At 47.4% G+C, this 16,554-nt stretch overlaps 1 long non-coding RNA gene across 1 annotated transcript in view; it reads left to right on the top strand.

The window, feature by feature from the left end:
• LOC147693244 (uncharacterized) overlaps positions 1 to 9,427 on the top strand; it is a 40,912-nt gene extending 31,485 nt beyond the window's left edge. Inside the window, exon 3 of the long non-coding RNA XR_015299096.1 lies at positions 9,039 to 9,427. This is a non-coding gene — a long non-coding RNA (uncharacterized LOC147693244). The remainder of the gene's footprint in view (positions 1 to 9,038) is intronic.
• Positions 9,428 to 16,554: the final 7,127 nt, after the last annotated feature.

The following is a 16,554-nucleotide window of genomic DNA, read 5'->3' as shown; positions in this document are numbered from 1 at the left end:
GGAATCTCTTTTGCCTCAAGTTTACGGGCGAAGTGTGGCTCAATAGGAGAAGTGTGGCTCAATGATTAGAGCGGCAGACCCTGATGCAGAGGTCTAGTCTGGGACCAGGGTTCAATTCCCCGCCTTGGCGGGTCTTGGGCTCAAAATTCCACAGACCTGACAATTCTCGCCTCGGTGCCTATTCCAATCATGGAGTCCCACTCTGCAACTCTGGGCAATAGCTTGCTTAATCTCCACAACGGCCCCCACAACGCTAAGGATGCCTGGCCTCCACCTTGGGGGTGCCCAGGAGTGGACGTATCACAGGGAAAGCCAGGATGGGTTCCACAGCGGTATTCGTACAAGCGCCTTGAGACCCTTGCGGGTGAGTAGTGCGCTATACAAGTATCAATTTATTTATTTATACGGGCCTACCGAGTTGCCTCTTCTCACGTTAGCTCAATCATGGAGACAAACTCCTCCAGTCCCTCTAACGAACAGCGAAATCTGAATCTATGTAAACCTTTAAAATACTCAGCTAATCATGTGCAAGCTCTGTAGCAGATGCCATCTCTCTACACTCCTCTGTCAGTCTTTCGGAGCCACTTTTGGCCTTCACCAATTTGTGCTAACCAGTCAACCAGCTTTCCTGATTTGTTACCACCATCAAATAATTTATGTTGTGAGTCCACAACCTTCAGCTGTCTTCCTATATTTCTCCCTAGTAATCCCTATCTGATGCCTCACATCTTCCCTCTGGTCTTGTGTGTAGCCCATATCCCAGTGACCCAACCTCTCTTCCAGTTCTGGTTTCTTCCCTTGCTGACCGGCAGGTGTAGCGATGACTTGCCCATTTGTGAGCTTCACAGAGCACAACCTTAGAGACCACGGAGCCTAGATTCTCCTAGTCAGTTGTTTTGTGAGGTCTCTATCCCGCAGTATCCATGTTCTGAGCCTCCGTTCAGGTCTAATCCTCGTGAGCTATGGTTCTAGTATGGTGCAGAATGGGGCGTGGCCTGATCCACGCTGGGACTGTGGGACCGAGAAGTAGTCCAGTCTGGAGAGGGCTTGAAGACCATTGCAACCCTAGGATTACTGAGGCTAAATGGCATGCACCTCTTCAGAGGCCCATCAGCTGATAACCCTCACAAGGTTACCTGCGGCCATCTGAACGAAGGCTTTTTGAAGTCACAAACAGGCGGATTCACAGAATTGGGCCATTTGCAAATGTAAAAGGTATTTTGACATGAACCATGAGCATGTTGAGGGCGTGCCCTCCCAATACTGAATAGCAGTGTTATGTTTTGTGACCGAAATGCGTTTGCAAAACATTCGCATTTTACCACTACATTCAATTTGGTTGCAACCCATTCGCAAATAGGATGGGGTCCGTCAGGGATCCCTTCTCCTTTGTGAATGTTTGTAAAACGTTTTTTAAGAAAACGTTTCTTTAAAAAAGAAATGAAAAGTTTTTTTTAATGCATCCCGGTTTTCTTAATGCAAATTTGGATAAATTTACAAAAAAAGATTGCTTCATCTTAAATCAATCACAGACACAGTGGTCTGCTGGTCCCAACAGACAGCAATCCCTGTGATTTTAGCGAATCCCAATGGCGCAAAACCGAGCCCTGTCTCAATAAAATTATTGAGGTACATCTATTTGCGACCCATTGGGAATCGCAAATGAAACTCAAGGGTTTCATACATTTTAAATAGTAATTTCCTAATTGCGATTCACAGGTATTCGCAAATAGGAGCTCCAGATCTACCTTTACCCAAAAACGACCTGCCCTTCCAACTCATTGTCTTGAACAAGCACTGGAAAAGACAATCAGTGTTGCTCATAAGTGAAAGTGATTCTTCAAATGTTTGTGCATGTGGCTGTGTGGATGGATAAGTGGATAAATGAAAGAATGAGTCCACGAATAGATGGAATAGCGAGTAACTGAGAATATGGATGGGCGGCTTGAAGAAGAGGTGAGTGCTTGACTGTATGAACGGTAGAAGGGAGTGTGCGAGGCCAATGAAATGAGGAACATAGCATGTTAGAAGGGACATTAACCATTGAATGTAAGAAAGAGGGAAAGAGACACAGAGAGAGAGAGAGAGACAGAGAGAGAGAGAGAGAGAGAGAGAGAGAGAGGGGGGGAGGAGAGAGACAGAGAGAGAGAGAGAGAGAGAGAGAGAGAGAGAGAGAGAGAGAGAGAGAGAGAGAGAGAGACAGAGGGGAGAGAGAGAGAGAGAGAGAGAGAGAGAGAGAGAGAGAGAGAGAGAGAGGGGGGGGGGAGGAGAGAGACAGAGAGAGAGAGAGAGAGAGAGAGAGAGAGAGAGAGAGAGAGAGAGAGAGAGAGAGAGAGAGAGAAGAGAGAGAGAGGGGAGGGCGGAGAGGGAACTAGAGCGAAGTTACAGACTAATCACTTGCACTTCTAGGCAATTACTTTTCTTTAGCTTTTGGTGGTCCTTGGTAGCCTAATGTTTATGTCAGTGGGCCCGACAGCTTGCATTGCTTGTTTATCCATGAGTTATATGTCTTGTGATTTTCTGTACTTAGCTATCATGATCCACACTGTCACTCCTGATGGGGACTATCAGGCACTACAAGAAGAAATCTTAAAGAAACAGAGCAACAGTGGGAATGGAAAAGAGAGAAAATGAGACTCAAGCTAGAGGTTTAGAGAGAAACAGAAGGAAGGAGGATATAGGAGGAGTGAGGAAGTGGGGAGAGACAGTGCTAGAGTGGAGAGGTAGAAAGACAGAGAAAGAGGAATCAGATAGAAGAAAGAGCGAGGAAACAGAGGATGAGGGAGAAAGAGAGGAGAAGGCGACGGAGAGGGAGAAAGAGAGGAAGAAGAAGACAGAGAGGAAGAGGGAGAAAGAGAGGATGAGGGAGAAAGAGATGGAGAGGGAGAAAGAGAGGAAAAGGGAGAACGCAAGGAAGAGGGAGAAAGAGAGGATGAGGGAGAAAGAGAGGAAGAGGGAGAAAGAGAGGATGAGGGAGAAAGAGAGGATGAAGGAGAAAGAGAGGGAGAAAGAGATGGAGAGGGAGAAAGAGAGGAAGAGGGAGAAAGAGGATGAGGGAGAAAGAGGAAGCGGGAGAAAGAGATGGAGAGGGAGAAAGAGAGGAAGAGGGAGACAGAGAAAGAGGGAGAAAGAGAGGAAAGAGAGACAGAGTGAATGAGTGAATGAATATACATTTGTAAAGTGCATGGCTACCAAAGGCCTCCCAGCGCTAGAGACAGAGCCTAACTCGAGACATGCCAGAGGAAGAGGAAGAGGAAGAGGGAGACAGAGACAAAAAGGGAGAGGGAGCAGAGAGAAAGAGGGAGAAAGAAAGGAAGATCCGAGTGGAAAAGAAAGGAAAGTCAATCTTTGTAGGTTATAGTAGTTTGAAGTGGGCGGGATCTATCGGGAATGACATTCCCAGACTTTTTAACTTTACACTATCAGTTCTGAATCTTCGTGAAGCCTCCCCCCAGACTCGCGGACGGCCTCATAGATATGGACTAAGACAAGGCAGTGTAAGTGGCTGCGTTGGCTCACTCCGCTTCAAGGAGGGCTTTTATGGGGGTGCCAGGGTATTTTTCCACACAACACCCATGGAATCTGGCAGTGCCCTCGATTGACATAATCATGTAGACCTTAGGAAGCGCCAAATCCATGCGGCTCTAAATGTGAGGCAGAACGAGGAGAAATATTTTTTTTTTGCCTCTTTCTATGTGAGCTGCAGAATACTTTTAGGATTATTTTTGTGCTGGAAGATTTATTTTCCTGCACACAAACAATCCTGTCTACAACACAGGCACGCTTGCACCCTGGCACCAGGCTGAAGAAAGGACAGGAAAGAACCGGATTGGAACATACAGTGGATTCCCGCCCTTTCACTGGCGTGCGGCAGAGCAGCGAGGTGCCTTGCGGCGCTGCCCTATGCAAAGGCCCCATAAATGACGGCTTTGTGTCAGTGCCAGGGGAATTACAACACATGGGCCCTTGTTATGAGAATTGTTAACCATCACCCCACGGGATTAAGAGATCCAGGTGAACAGGGCACATCCTAACTTCCCCCCAGAGGTTTCACCTTATAGAAGCAGCAACATTCACGGAGTGAAAATCTGTCCAAAATGAGTCATCACCCTTGAATCAGAGCCAGGGGTATCTACTCCCCTGCAGCTCAGGAAAAAACATGACCCCTCAAATTAACCCGCCACACTCTCAGCCAGGTGTCTATGCCATACCCGTGACGATGTGAATTTGAATATTGTGACGTTTCAGGAGCCATCAATGGCCTGTGTTTGAGGTTTGTATATGCGCATCAGCATGTCAGGCGGTATTATAAACTCTTTACCACTCCCTGAGGAGGTATTTCTAGCTGAGGCCTAGTACTTGGGGCGCTATCCCAGCTTTTCCACACTGTGTGATCCTGGGTGCATCCCTTTCAACATCCTCACCCAGAATGCTGTTCCAAGACTACACTCAATTAGCAACTGACGGTTTGTACGCTTCAAGCAGGCATGCCAGAAATGATACCTTGGGACTCAGGGGCGTATTTACAAGCCCCTTGTGCTGCTCGTGCATCACGATTCATGACGCTCCAGCGGCGCAGAGTGCAGACCCGTATCAACGAGGCCACTCAACGCCACTGTACATGGCTTTTCATGGCCTCCTCCATGGCGTAAGCCAATGAAGCACACGTCAGGGTGGCCCTCCGTGGGCGCCGCAGTGGGGTTTCCAACGCGACACTCATGGGTTTTGACACATTCCTCAATTTACAAGGATCTGTAAACCTGGGAATGCATCGACACTGTGACCCTCCCCAGGGAAGGCGCAATGAGGAGAAATATCTTTATTTCTTTTCGTTTCTTCATCCTTCTATTTGTGCTGCATTGCACCGTATCTTGTAAATTCAGGGCACCCCTGCCCTTTCGATTTGTCGTAGTGCAGTGGAGCAAAGCGTCTTTACTACACCAATTCATTGACAAGGTGATTCACGGCGATACAAGGCAATGCACGGCGATGCAAGGTGACTACGGTGATGCAAGGCAATGCACAGAGTCGCATGGTGATGTAGGGCGATCCAAAGCAATGCGCGGCGATGCAAGGAGATTGCCGGCGATGCAAGGAGATTGCCGGCGATGCAAGGCATTGTACGGCAATGCAAGGCGATGCATGGCAATGCAAGACACTGCAAGGCAAGCACGGCGATGCAAAGCTTCAGGGAGATTTACTAAGACGTGGAAGGCCACCTTGCATGGAATAACGCATGGTAATGCTAATCACTGCCTTGCCTTAGTTTTCATTGGGAATGAGTTTCCAGGGTGAACAGTGAGTGTTACCAAGAATCCACCCGTGGATTTTGCTGCAGTACCAGATTTCCTGAGTGTAGTAAACCCGGAATTGCTTCAAAATGCAGCGCCATCCCAACAGAGCCCTAATGGGGAGAAATATGCTTATTTCTTCTTGTCATTTCCTCTTTCTACGTGTGCTGCGGAATGCAGCACACGAACGAGGAGGTAAATGTCTCAGAGGATTGTTTTTGTGAAAGAAGTTGCACGACAATGATCCTGCCTGTGAAGACAGGCACCATAGCACAAGGGTGCCTGCTTTGGTGCTAGGAAGGCTCGGTGCACCATGCAGTGAGAGAGCAGGAGAGCCCTGTATCTTAGTGAAGATGGCACATTCCTGCTCTCTCCCATTGGCGCAGCGCAGCAAGCTGTCTTGCTGTGTTGCATTGAGTCTAAGGTTAGTAAATCTGGCCCTTCATCTCTGAAATGCATGTCCTTTGCTTCCCGTGGGGTAAGGCAGCAGGCTGTATCTGATGAGGGATTCGCAAGGTTGGATACATTCTTGCTGAGGTCCCGCTAAAATGGATCTGCTGCTCAGAAGAAGCTCCAAGAGGGGCAAGCTTGTTTCTTCAGTACAACGAAGGTGCGCCTTGGCTGGATCAGCTCAGGTGGTTGGCCCCGGTCCTTCGGCAGCTGGAAGCCGGAAGTTTCTAAGGGGCATATTACCAACAACTAGCGATATTTATCACTAAATGGGGTTAGCAAGTATTTTTTTAACACCAAGCATCGCCGGATATTATCACAGAGATAACGTGCTATTAGCAACGTTTATCTTTAAAGCGATAAAATATCCAGCGTTAGCGGCAAAATGCGTGAATATCGCTGGATTACCAGCGATATTCACACATTATCGCTAATGAGGACTTAGCCATAATATCCAACTCCCATTGGATATAATGGCTAAAAACTGGTCTGAGCAGGCGTTAGTTTTTGGAGATATTCGCGCTTAGCGCGAATATTTCCATCGCTACGCCTGCCTTGCTAATAGGCGATAGACTGCTTTCAGTCGCTAACAGGTTGGGTATGCCCAATTTGCATATCATTAGCGATAAGTATCGCTGACATGCAAAGCGGGCCCCAATCCGCTCGCTATCGCCTACAAGCTGTCGCTAACTGCTGTTAGCGACAGCTTCTAATAGGGCGATAGAATTATCGCCGCTTAGTGGCCGAAAACGGCTGCTAAAGCGGTAATAAACACTTTTTCCTTGGTTCTTTACCTAGGGCTCCAAGACTTGACTGTGTTGCTATTAGGACTTTGGGGCTCAATCCAGCCCAGGCTTTGAGCAGTTCCAGTGTGGGTTCTGATGAGACTTGCCAACTGAGAATCATGGAAGTAGTGTGTTTTTTAGCTTTGAATGTTCCTGTGGTCACAAAGGAGGTCAGCCCACTGTCCCTTGGGGTCCTTTTCTTTGTCCAGGGTACAAGACAGAGCCAATCCAGTCCTTCAGAGCAAGCTGGGTCCAGTCCTCTTCTGATCTACTGCATGCCCAAAAAGTGTTCTGAGGAGGGTTTCTTGAGGCGCCACCTTTATGGGTTTCATCAACCAGAGGGTGGGTTGATTCCTGGTTTCTCCCTAACCAGTGGAGTGGAAGTTCCCTGCGGTAAGCCTATGCAAACTTCCAGTAGTTTCCTTTTGCCCAACTGTAAATAACCCCCCAGTGCACCTCACTCCTAAAATTCAATCCTGCCTAACTTATCTAAGCCACTGTGTCTCAAGTTAGGAGAGCAAGCTCTGTGTCCCGGCGTTCACATTGAAACATTGTGTGATCTTGAATACTTGTCATGTTCTATTTTTTTTCACATCTGCCCGTAGCTTTTACTGTCTGTGAGGGGTCTGTCCAAGTTACAGTGAGCCCAACCAATGGCATCCGTTTGGCCTCCATGAAAAATTCATTTGTCCAAAACCACCAAGGAAAAGGCTGTATAGCATAGGGTGCTTTTCATTCTTTACGATGACCATTTCTCCCCCAGTTTTCTATGTTTTCATGACCCCTTTGTCCACTTTTCGCATTTAAGAGTGCACATTTAATGTTACACAACGCCACTCTTTGTAACAGGCAGTGCTTAATTAGAGCCGGTGATGCCTGATGCTTGGCAACAGCAATTGATTCTCAACACTGGCACTTAAGATAACTGCCAGCTGGTGGCGCTGTTTGCATAATTCAGAGATGATCAGAACAACAGTTGTTTATTAATTCAATACACATTTAAAATGACTAGTTCCTGCCACCACAGCCGTCCTTATAGCTTTAGGGCCCTCAAACAGTCTACATTTCACACTTTGCTGGTTAGTAGTTGTGTTTGTGCAGCATATAGCTGTGTCTGAACTGAGGTGGCGAAGTGAGCCAAAGAACGTTGATGGATTCAAGCCAGATCTGTGACTGGGGGTGAGTGTCTGAAAAGCTTCAGCGCTCCGTCCATCCTCTCCTTGTGTTTACTAAATAATATGCCCTCAGATCTCTCTGTAACCCCATAGACTCCACCCGTCTCTACTCCTACCCCCCGCCCTCCACAGCATACCATCTCATTTGAGGTCGAGGTGAAGGGGCAGGGGTTCAGGATGGAGGCTGTACTCAACCCTTGCAGTATCAAATAGAGAGTTTGCCTGTAGAGAGGTCGCCCACAACGAGTTTTGGCCATTGCCTGGTGGGCTGGGCGCCCTAGGAGAAGAGGGTAACGAGGCAGAGGCCAGTGCTCATCTCTTCCCTCAAACCTAACTGAGAAATGGAACCTTTTGGAGAACAACGGGCGTCTAGCAATGCTCAGTCCCTTCCTCTCGAACCACCCCACCTTTATTTCAGATCTCCCTCCACTTGCCCACTTGCCCGTCCACCTTCAGAAAAGATCTCAACGCTCTTCTCTGCGATGGACACCTGGGCTGGTTCCTGTGGTCCTCACCTGCTCTTCTATTTACGTTCTGTCTGCGGTTGTTGAGGGACCCTCAATGTGAGTCTTTTGTTTTGTTCAAATTGTAAAGCACTCTGATGTCACGGGCCATGTCCGCGCTTTATAAAATTACAAAATTCAATAAACGAATAAAGGTGCCGCGCTTGTGTTTTCAAGGTGAGCCTGGGATTGGCATGCAGCGTAGAAAGGGGGGTGATGACAGCGGATGTTGATGTGTGGTGCACAGAACCATGCGTTAATGCCACTGCAGCGGCTCTTTTAAATAGAAGCAGCAAGTGTGTTCCTTACAATAGATGAACACAATATTTATTTTGACTTGAGTTTCCAAAACTAACACTACAGCTTCGTATTTAAGCCGTAAAGCAAACGACACCTTCTCCCATCCAAACTCTTGAGAGAGTTGCAGAGTTTGCTCACACTGACGTGTCCTAGCCGCGCACCCCTGGATGCGAGTATGTACCCCTCGCCCAGCCACCCCCCACACCCCCTCTCTCCTTGGACTGTCAACAGGAAGCCACCCGTTTTCCTCCTTCTGGAAAGGGCGGCCATGTTTGTTCTCTGGGCTCTGGGTGTTTCCAGTCAATATTGACAGTTCTAAACTCTGTTATACAGGAAGCATATGGTTGTGTTAGCTGATGCGAGGTGACCTTAGACATAGCTGCTTGGTTGTGGACGTCTGTGTTTATTCCCTGAAATTTTGTAGTTCCTTCTTTAGGGTTGATTTATCCAGAGATTGTCTGGAATTGGGTCCTGCACCTTAACCCAAGTCCAGTTACCTGTGTCTTAACAGTCTCACTCTGTTTCTTTTCTCAGGTATACCTCCCTTTCACCCACCACCCCCAGACGGTCCAATTTGGATACCTCCTGATGCATGAGCCTCACCAGAACCACCGAATCTGATGTGTGATGCCTGAGAATGGATGTCTGACTCTCCACCGCTCCCCATTCGCCATTGATCCACCATCCCTTTTTAGGTCAATCGCAGAAGAACAGGAAATGTTGCCGCATTAGATGCGGGGATCAGGTTCCAGTCTCCTGATAACCTCCTGCTGAAGTCACTGTGTTGTTGTTTATTGGAAATGTGCCACGAATCTTCACATCATTGTTGTGAGGAGTTTGCTCTAAGAGCGTGTAGACCTAAAGTCCTCAATGCTACTTATCTTCAGAGTAATAAGTTACAGCAATAAAGTTGATGACATGAATATGTGTTACGCGTGTCGTTTTCGTCAACGCGGGTCCTCATGAGATGCACCAGTATTATTAATATGTCAAAAAAGTTGTCCAATGAAGTTAACCATGGTGAACCACACTCTTCCAAAACAACCTCCACCAAACCACCTCTTCCACCTCAGACTATCCATTGCACTTGTCCACACCTCACATGTCTAGACCTTGACTCTCTTGCACACAGAAAAAGATTCTGAAAACAGCCCCTTGAGAGCATGCACAGGCCTACAAAATTTCTAACTCCCATGTACAGACCAGAGGAGGTGCAGTCCCATGCATCCTTCAACAAAACACCCAGGGTACCATCAACACCACAACATCTGCACACAAAACACAACCAGGCCTCAGGCTCAACACACTGATCTGTTCTTGCTGGATATCTGCTTCTCAAGGGACTTCCCATGCACCATCTATCACTCAGGTACCCCACCACAATATAGTGCTACAGAACTGGCACAACAAGGAGGCGGCGCCGCTTGTGCCCACAGGAGAGTGCAGCCGCAAAAACCTTCACTACCTCTCACCCTAGCCGACATAGATCTTGCCTGCTCCACTATCACTATACGCAAAACACTCACTTAGAACCCTACCATTGTAGACACAGGGACTGAATCACTCCCCCTCTACAACCAAATCAGCCGCTTACTACACGCGTTTGTAGACTCACTCACTCACCAGGTCTCCAACATCTTCAACCACCCAGACACCACAATCCTGGGGAATTTGAACTTTTGACTCGATACCTCAAACAAGTCCTCAACGTTCTCCTCCAGGGCATGCATCCGAGATATGCAATCAATGGCTCCATAAACATAGACGACACACACCTGAGGCATATTTATTAAAGAGTTGTACCACCCTTGCGCAAAACAATGGGGATCAAGAGTAACACAACTCTCAAGGTAGATTGATCATGCCACACAAAGCCACCTTGCATGGCCCTGCGTGGTTTGATATATCTAGAGTAACGCAACGCAGCGTAAATCGCTGCGTTGCATTACTCTTCCCCGGAGAGGCAATCAATGGGTGTAGGTTCGGCTTTTGCACGCATCCAGCTGTGGACTTTGGTGCATCCTGAGATTTACCATTACTGGCAGACCCAGAAATGCGTCACAATGCTACGCCTCCCCAGGTGAAGCGTAACGAGGGGAAATATTTGTATTTCTCCTCATTCCTTCCTCTTCTGCAGCACACAGAGCAAGAGGAAAATTCCTCCTAGGATTGTTCCTGCTAACAACACACCCTGGTGTCATGGTATCTGATTTGGTGCTAAGCCGCACATTGTGCGCCAGCACAAGGAAAGGCCAGGAATGCACCATATTACGATAAATACAGCGCATTCCTCCATTTACTGATCAGGCAGCGCTGCATAAATATGGCCCTAGTTGTAGTAGTTCCAACAAATGAACACATTTTCTGTGCAGGTGCCACCTGGTCAGCCCTCTCTGTTGCACAACCTTTCAAGCCACTGGCATGTCACAACTGTATAAAGAGAATAACACCTGCAATCAGCGTCTTCTGCCAGCCTAGCCTCCTCCCACTGAAGGATGACTCCAGTGGTAACACCCTGAGACTCACCTGCAGCAGGGGAACTGAAGCACCTGCTGAGATGGGCCTCACTGAGCCTCAACTCTGCTCCAGAAGAGCAGACCGGATGAACCTGCCTGTACCTCACAGGCATGATTCAACGGAGACACACCCTGCCCTAGAAATGGAGATCTGTCCAATGAGAAGCTGTCGTTCAATCCTTAATGAAGACACCGCACAGAGGAAGTGCACAGTGCCAAACACACACTGTGACAACAGATAAACAGCCCACACACAAGCACGGACGTCGTCACAGCACTCCTTGAGTCCAAATCACAAGAGCATACACCAGGTAATTACCACTCCCAGATGAACTGTGAATGATTAGTGAAGCAGTTCACTAACACTTTCCTGTAGGTGAAATGCATTACATTGTGAAACACCGTCAACATCCCACAAGCGTAACCCCCCGCCACAAAGCACTGGCTTCTTTATGGGATTGTGGCATTGAACAGCTGAGCAGTGGAGCAAGGAACCTTGCTGTGCTGCCCTAGACCAAAGTGAAAGAACAGGAACACACTCTATTTAAGCAATACGGTGCATTCTTGTCCTTTCCTCAGCACTGGCGCCGATCCGGCAGCTGTAGTGGGCACCGGGCGTTATTTCCCGGTGGGCTGCAAGGGTGCAAGGCTGAGGGCTTTTTTGTTAAAGGGGGCCGGTTTTTAAATGCTCGCCCCTAGTAACAAAAGCGGCAGCGGTGAGACGAGAATGCTGCTTCCAACCATCACCATCCCGGGGGCCGGTCGAGCCGTTTGACAGGGCTGGTTTGGTTTCCAGTCCGGCCGTGCACCTTCAAACCATGGTGCAAGGGAGACTCCATTGCAGGCAGGATTGTTTTTGTACAAAACAATCCTAGAGGTGTTTTCCTCTTTTTATGGGCGTTGTAGAATGCAACACAGATGGAAAGAGGAAATAACAAGGAGAAATAATCATATTTCTCCTCATTACTCCTCAACTCGGGATGCGTACGGATTTGGGACTACCCCAGGTTTACGTCACTTTGTGAATCTGGGGCAGAGTCATATTCTATGGGTGCTGCGTGTGAAAACCAACCACAGTGCCCATGGAACGCCGTCTGGGAGCAGAGTAAAGCGACACACAGCCATGAAGGGAGGCTTTGCGTAGCTCCATAAATCGAAATAAGAGCCCTCATCACGCATGTACCACTTTACTTGGTGCAAAAGTAACTCAGGGCTCTCATAAATAAGTCCAGGAGTTTCTTATCCTTCCATACCAACCTGCCCTTAGCATAGGCCCACCAGAGTATAACCCTCTCCTGCTATCCTGAAGGATGTTCTCTCCTTTTTTAAACAGTCAGACTCATCTGTAACCTCAAAAGACACCCATACCGCAAGTGGAAATAGGTCCACCACACCTAATGCATTATTGTATTAGCAGTGTGTTCTCGTTCTCCCTGTAAGTGTATTGCTGTCTCATTATTACAGAATATTTTTGCAAAAAATCAGTCAACTCTCTGGTTTATGAATTTCCTCTTATCTAACCAGCTGCGTACCACTGTCTGACCTTATGTATGACGTTTCTGGTCAATACATCCTGGACCACGCCCCTAAATAAAGAACTATCTATATAAATAAACAATCACTGTCAAATCAGACTGGTATACTCCAAGAAGAAATCAAACTTGCTCAGGCCAAATTACTGGATGAAAAGAACATCCCTTGACCAAGTGGACGGTCCACTCACAGGCCGATTTCCACCATCCTGAACCTGGACAAGTCCCTGTGATTCATTGTTTATATTTGACACTGGCGCTACCTAGAACCCACTCTCAACAAGACTCAGCATTGGTGGACTTCCAACAAGCACATGCTAACCCGCACTGGCAGAGGCATGCATCATCACCAGTTGTAAAATTCATAACCCTCCTTATGGCAAAGACTACCGGAAGCTGTCTCTGTCAATGACACCAGGCTCAAAGGAATATTCACATTGTATGCACCACGGGGCATATTCGTGAGCCCTTCTTTTTCAACTTTTGTGACGCTCTGGAGTGGGCAAACCGCAAAATCATATTTATGCTGGCATGCATTTGAATGGCCTCATCGATATGGAGTAAGGCAAGGGAGTGCAAATCGCGGCTTCGCCTTACTCTGTGCTCAGGAGGCGGCGGTCTATGGGCCTTGCGGTGGGTGCTGCCATGCAACACCCATCAATTTTGAAGTATTGTAGATTTACCAGAAGTAGCAGACCTGGGAATGTGACAAAACCTTACACCTCCCCAGAGGAGGCACACGAGGAAAAACAACCTTATTTCTGCTAGGTGTTTTCCTTTCCAATGCAGCGAACATAGAAAGAGAAAGAATGAGGAGTAATACAAGTATTCTCCTTGTTTCGCCATTCGAATGCCGGCTCTCGCGAGGCGTTAGTTTTGTGGCGCTGCTTCAGATTTACAGATCCTTCATAATCTGGGACGGCGGTAATACCCAAGTGGCGCTGCAGTGGAACGCCCACAGCAACGCCCATTGCCTGCCCCTGCGTGAAAGGGTACCATATTAACAAAGCGGCGGTAAGCATTGGTTTGTAAATAACGAGCAGGGCATAGCGCCACAGGAGCGTTGGGAAAAGTGAAGTTCCGGTGGCGCAGTTCACTTGCACAGATGCACCAAGTTTGGAAGAACAGGTCCTTGGTTAGTGCCACTTATTGAACAATGTTCCTCCTCCCCAATTTAGGACTTCGCCTGACAGCTTCTTTTCATGGAGTACGGAGCTGCTGCGCTCACACTGCTGGTTGAATTGTGCCTTCTTTCTGATGGTCAGATTCAATCAATGGGTTTCTTTGTTGAAATTAATGGCAGCCTGCTGCTCTGTATAGTTCACATCAGCATTATTTGTATTGCTTTCAATGTGTTTCTTTGCTTACAATTCTTATGCAACCCCTTTTCAATTTTTCAGAGTTTAATTTGTATTATTAATTTCCTAATGTTCATAGGACTAAGTGAGCAATTGGGTATTCTTGTGCCCTTGATTGTTTGGTGCTCCTGTCTGTGAAGTGGTCTGGGTTACCTGTTTGTTATGCTTACTTACCTTTTTAACCAATGAGATCTCATTCATGTTTATAGTCTCATTCTTTGCTGGCTGGCGTTATCCCAAGTCAAGCACAGTTGTTTTTTGATATATGCACTCGCACTATGTGGTATTCAGCATATGGAAGGTTCCATCCACAGGCGGTAATCCTGCGGGGTTGGCACAGCAGACTATGGTTAAAGAAACATTACGCACTGGGTGCTCACTCAGATATATCCACTCAATGCTCCGCCACAGGTAAGCTGGTCAATGTTCATGGAACCACCACAAAATCCTGACTCACCCTGATATATCCACTCATTGCTCCACCACATGGGTCAATGTTCATGGAAACACCACAAACTCCTGACTCACCCAGATATATCCACTCATTGCTCCACCACATGGGTCAATGTTCATGGAACCACCACAAAATACTGACTCACCCAGATATATCCACTCATTGCTCGACCACATGGGTCAATGTTCATGGAACCACCACAAAATCCTGACTCACCCAGATATATCCACTCATTGCTCCACCACATGGGTCAATGTTCATGGAACCACCACAAACTCCTGACTCACCCAGATATATCCACTCATTGCTCCACCACATGGGTCAATGTTCATGGAACCACCACAAAATCCTGATTCACCCAGATATATCCACTCATTGCTCGACCACAGGTAAGCCGGTCAATGTTCATGGAAACGCCACAAAATCCTGACTCACCCAGATATATCCACTCATTGCTCCACCACATGGGTCAATGTTCATGGAACCACCACAAACTCCTGACTCACCCAGATATTTCCACTCATTGCTCCACCACAGGTAAGCCGGTCAATGTTCATGGAACCACCACAAAATCCTGACTCACCCAGATATATCCACTCATTGCTCCACCACATGGGTCAATGTTCATGGAACCACCACAAAATCCTGATTCACCCAGATATATCCACTCATTGCTCCACTACAGGTAAGCCGGTCAATGTTCATGGAACCACCACAAAATCCTGACTCACCCAGATATATCCACTCATTGCTCCACCACAGGTAAGCTGGTCAATGTTCATGGAAACACCACAAACTCCTGACTCACCCAGATATATCCACTCATTGCTCCACCACAGGTAAGCCGGTCAATGTTCATGGAAACGCCACAAAATCCTGACTCACCCAGATATATCCACTCATTGCTCCACTACAGGTAAGCTGGTCAATGTTCATGGAAACACCACAAACTCCTGACTCACCCAGATATATCCACTCATTGCTCCACCACATGGGTCAATGTTCATGGAACCACCACAAAATACTGACTCACCCAGATATATCCACTCATTGCTCGACCACATGGGTCAATGTTCATGGAACCACCACAAAATCCTGATTCACCCAGATATATCCACTCATTGCTCCACCACAGGTAAGCTGGTCAATGTTCATGGAAACACCACAAAATCCTGACTCACCCAGATATATCCACTCATTGCTCCACCACATGGGTCAATGTTCATGGAACCACCACAAAATCCTGATTCACCCAGATATATCCACTCATTGCTCCACTACAGGTAAGCCGGTCAATGTTCATGGAACCACCACAAAATCCTGACTCACCCAGATATATCCACTCATTGCTCCACTACAGGTAAGCCGGTCAATGTTCATGGAACCACCACAAAATCCTGACTCACCCAGATATATCCACTCATTGCTCCACCACAGGTAAGCTGGTCAATGTTCATGGAAACACCACAAACTCCTGACTCACCCAGATATATCCACTCATTGCTCCACCACAGGTAAGCTGGTCAATGTTCATGGAAACACCACAAACTCCTGACTCACCCAGATATATCCACTCATTGCTCCACCACAGGTAAGCCGGTCAATGTTCATGGAAACGCCACAAAATCCTGACTCACCCAGATATATCCACTCATTGCTCCACCACAGGTAAGCTGGTCAATGTTCATGGAAACACCACAAACTCCTGACTCACCCAGATATATCCACTCATTGCTCCACCACAGGTAAGCTGGTCAATGTTCATGGAAACACCACAAACTCCTGACTCACCCAGATATATCCACTCATTGCTCCACCACAGGTAAGCCGGTCAATGTTCATGGAAACGTCACAAAATCCTGACTCACCCAGATATATCCACTCATTGCTCCACCACAGGTAAGCCGGTCAATGTTCATGGAAACGCCACAAAATCCTGACTCACCCAGATATATCCACTCATTGCTCCACTAGAGGTAAGCTGGTCAATGTTCATGGAAACACCACAAACTCCTGACTCACCCAGATATATCCACTCATTGCTCCACCACATGGGTCAATGTTCATGGAACCACCACAAAATCCTGATTCACCCAGATATATCCACTCATTGCTCCACTACAGGTAAGCCGGTCAATGTTCATGGAACCACCACAAAAACCTGACTCACCCAGATATATCCACTCATTG

The sequence above is a fragment of the Lissotriton vulgaris genome, chromosome 8 (assembly GCF_964263255.1).
Source record: "Lissotriton vulgaris chromosome 8, aLisVul1.2, whole genome shotgun sequence".
NCBI lineage: Eukaryota > Metazoa > Chordata > Amphibia > Caudata > Salamandridae > Lissotriton > Lissotriton vulgaris.
This window is presented reverse-complemented; position numbering and strand designations above follow the sequence as displayed.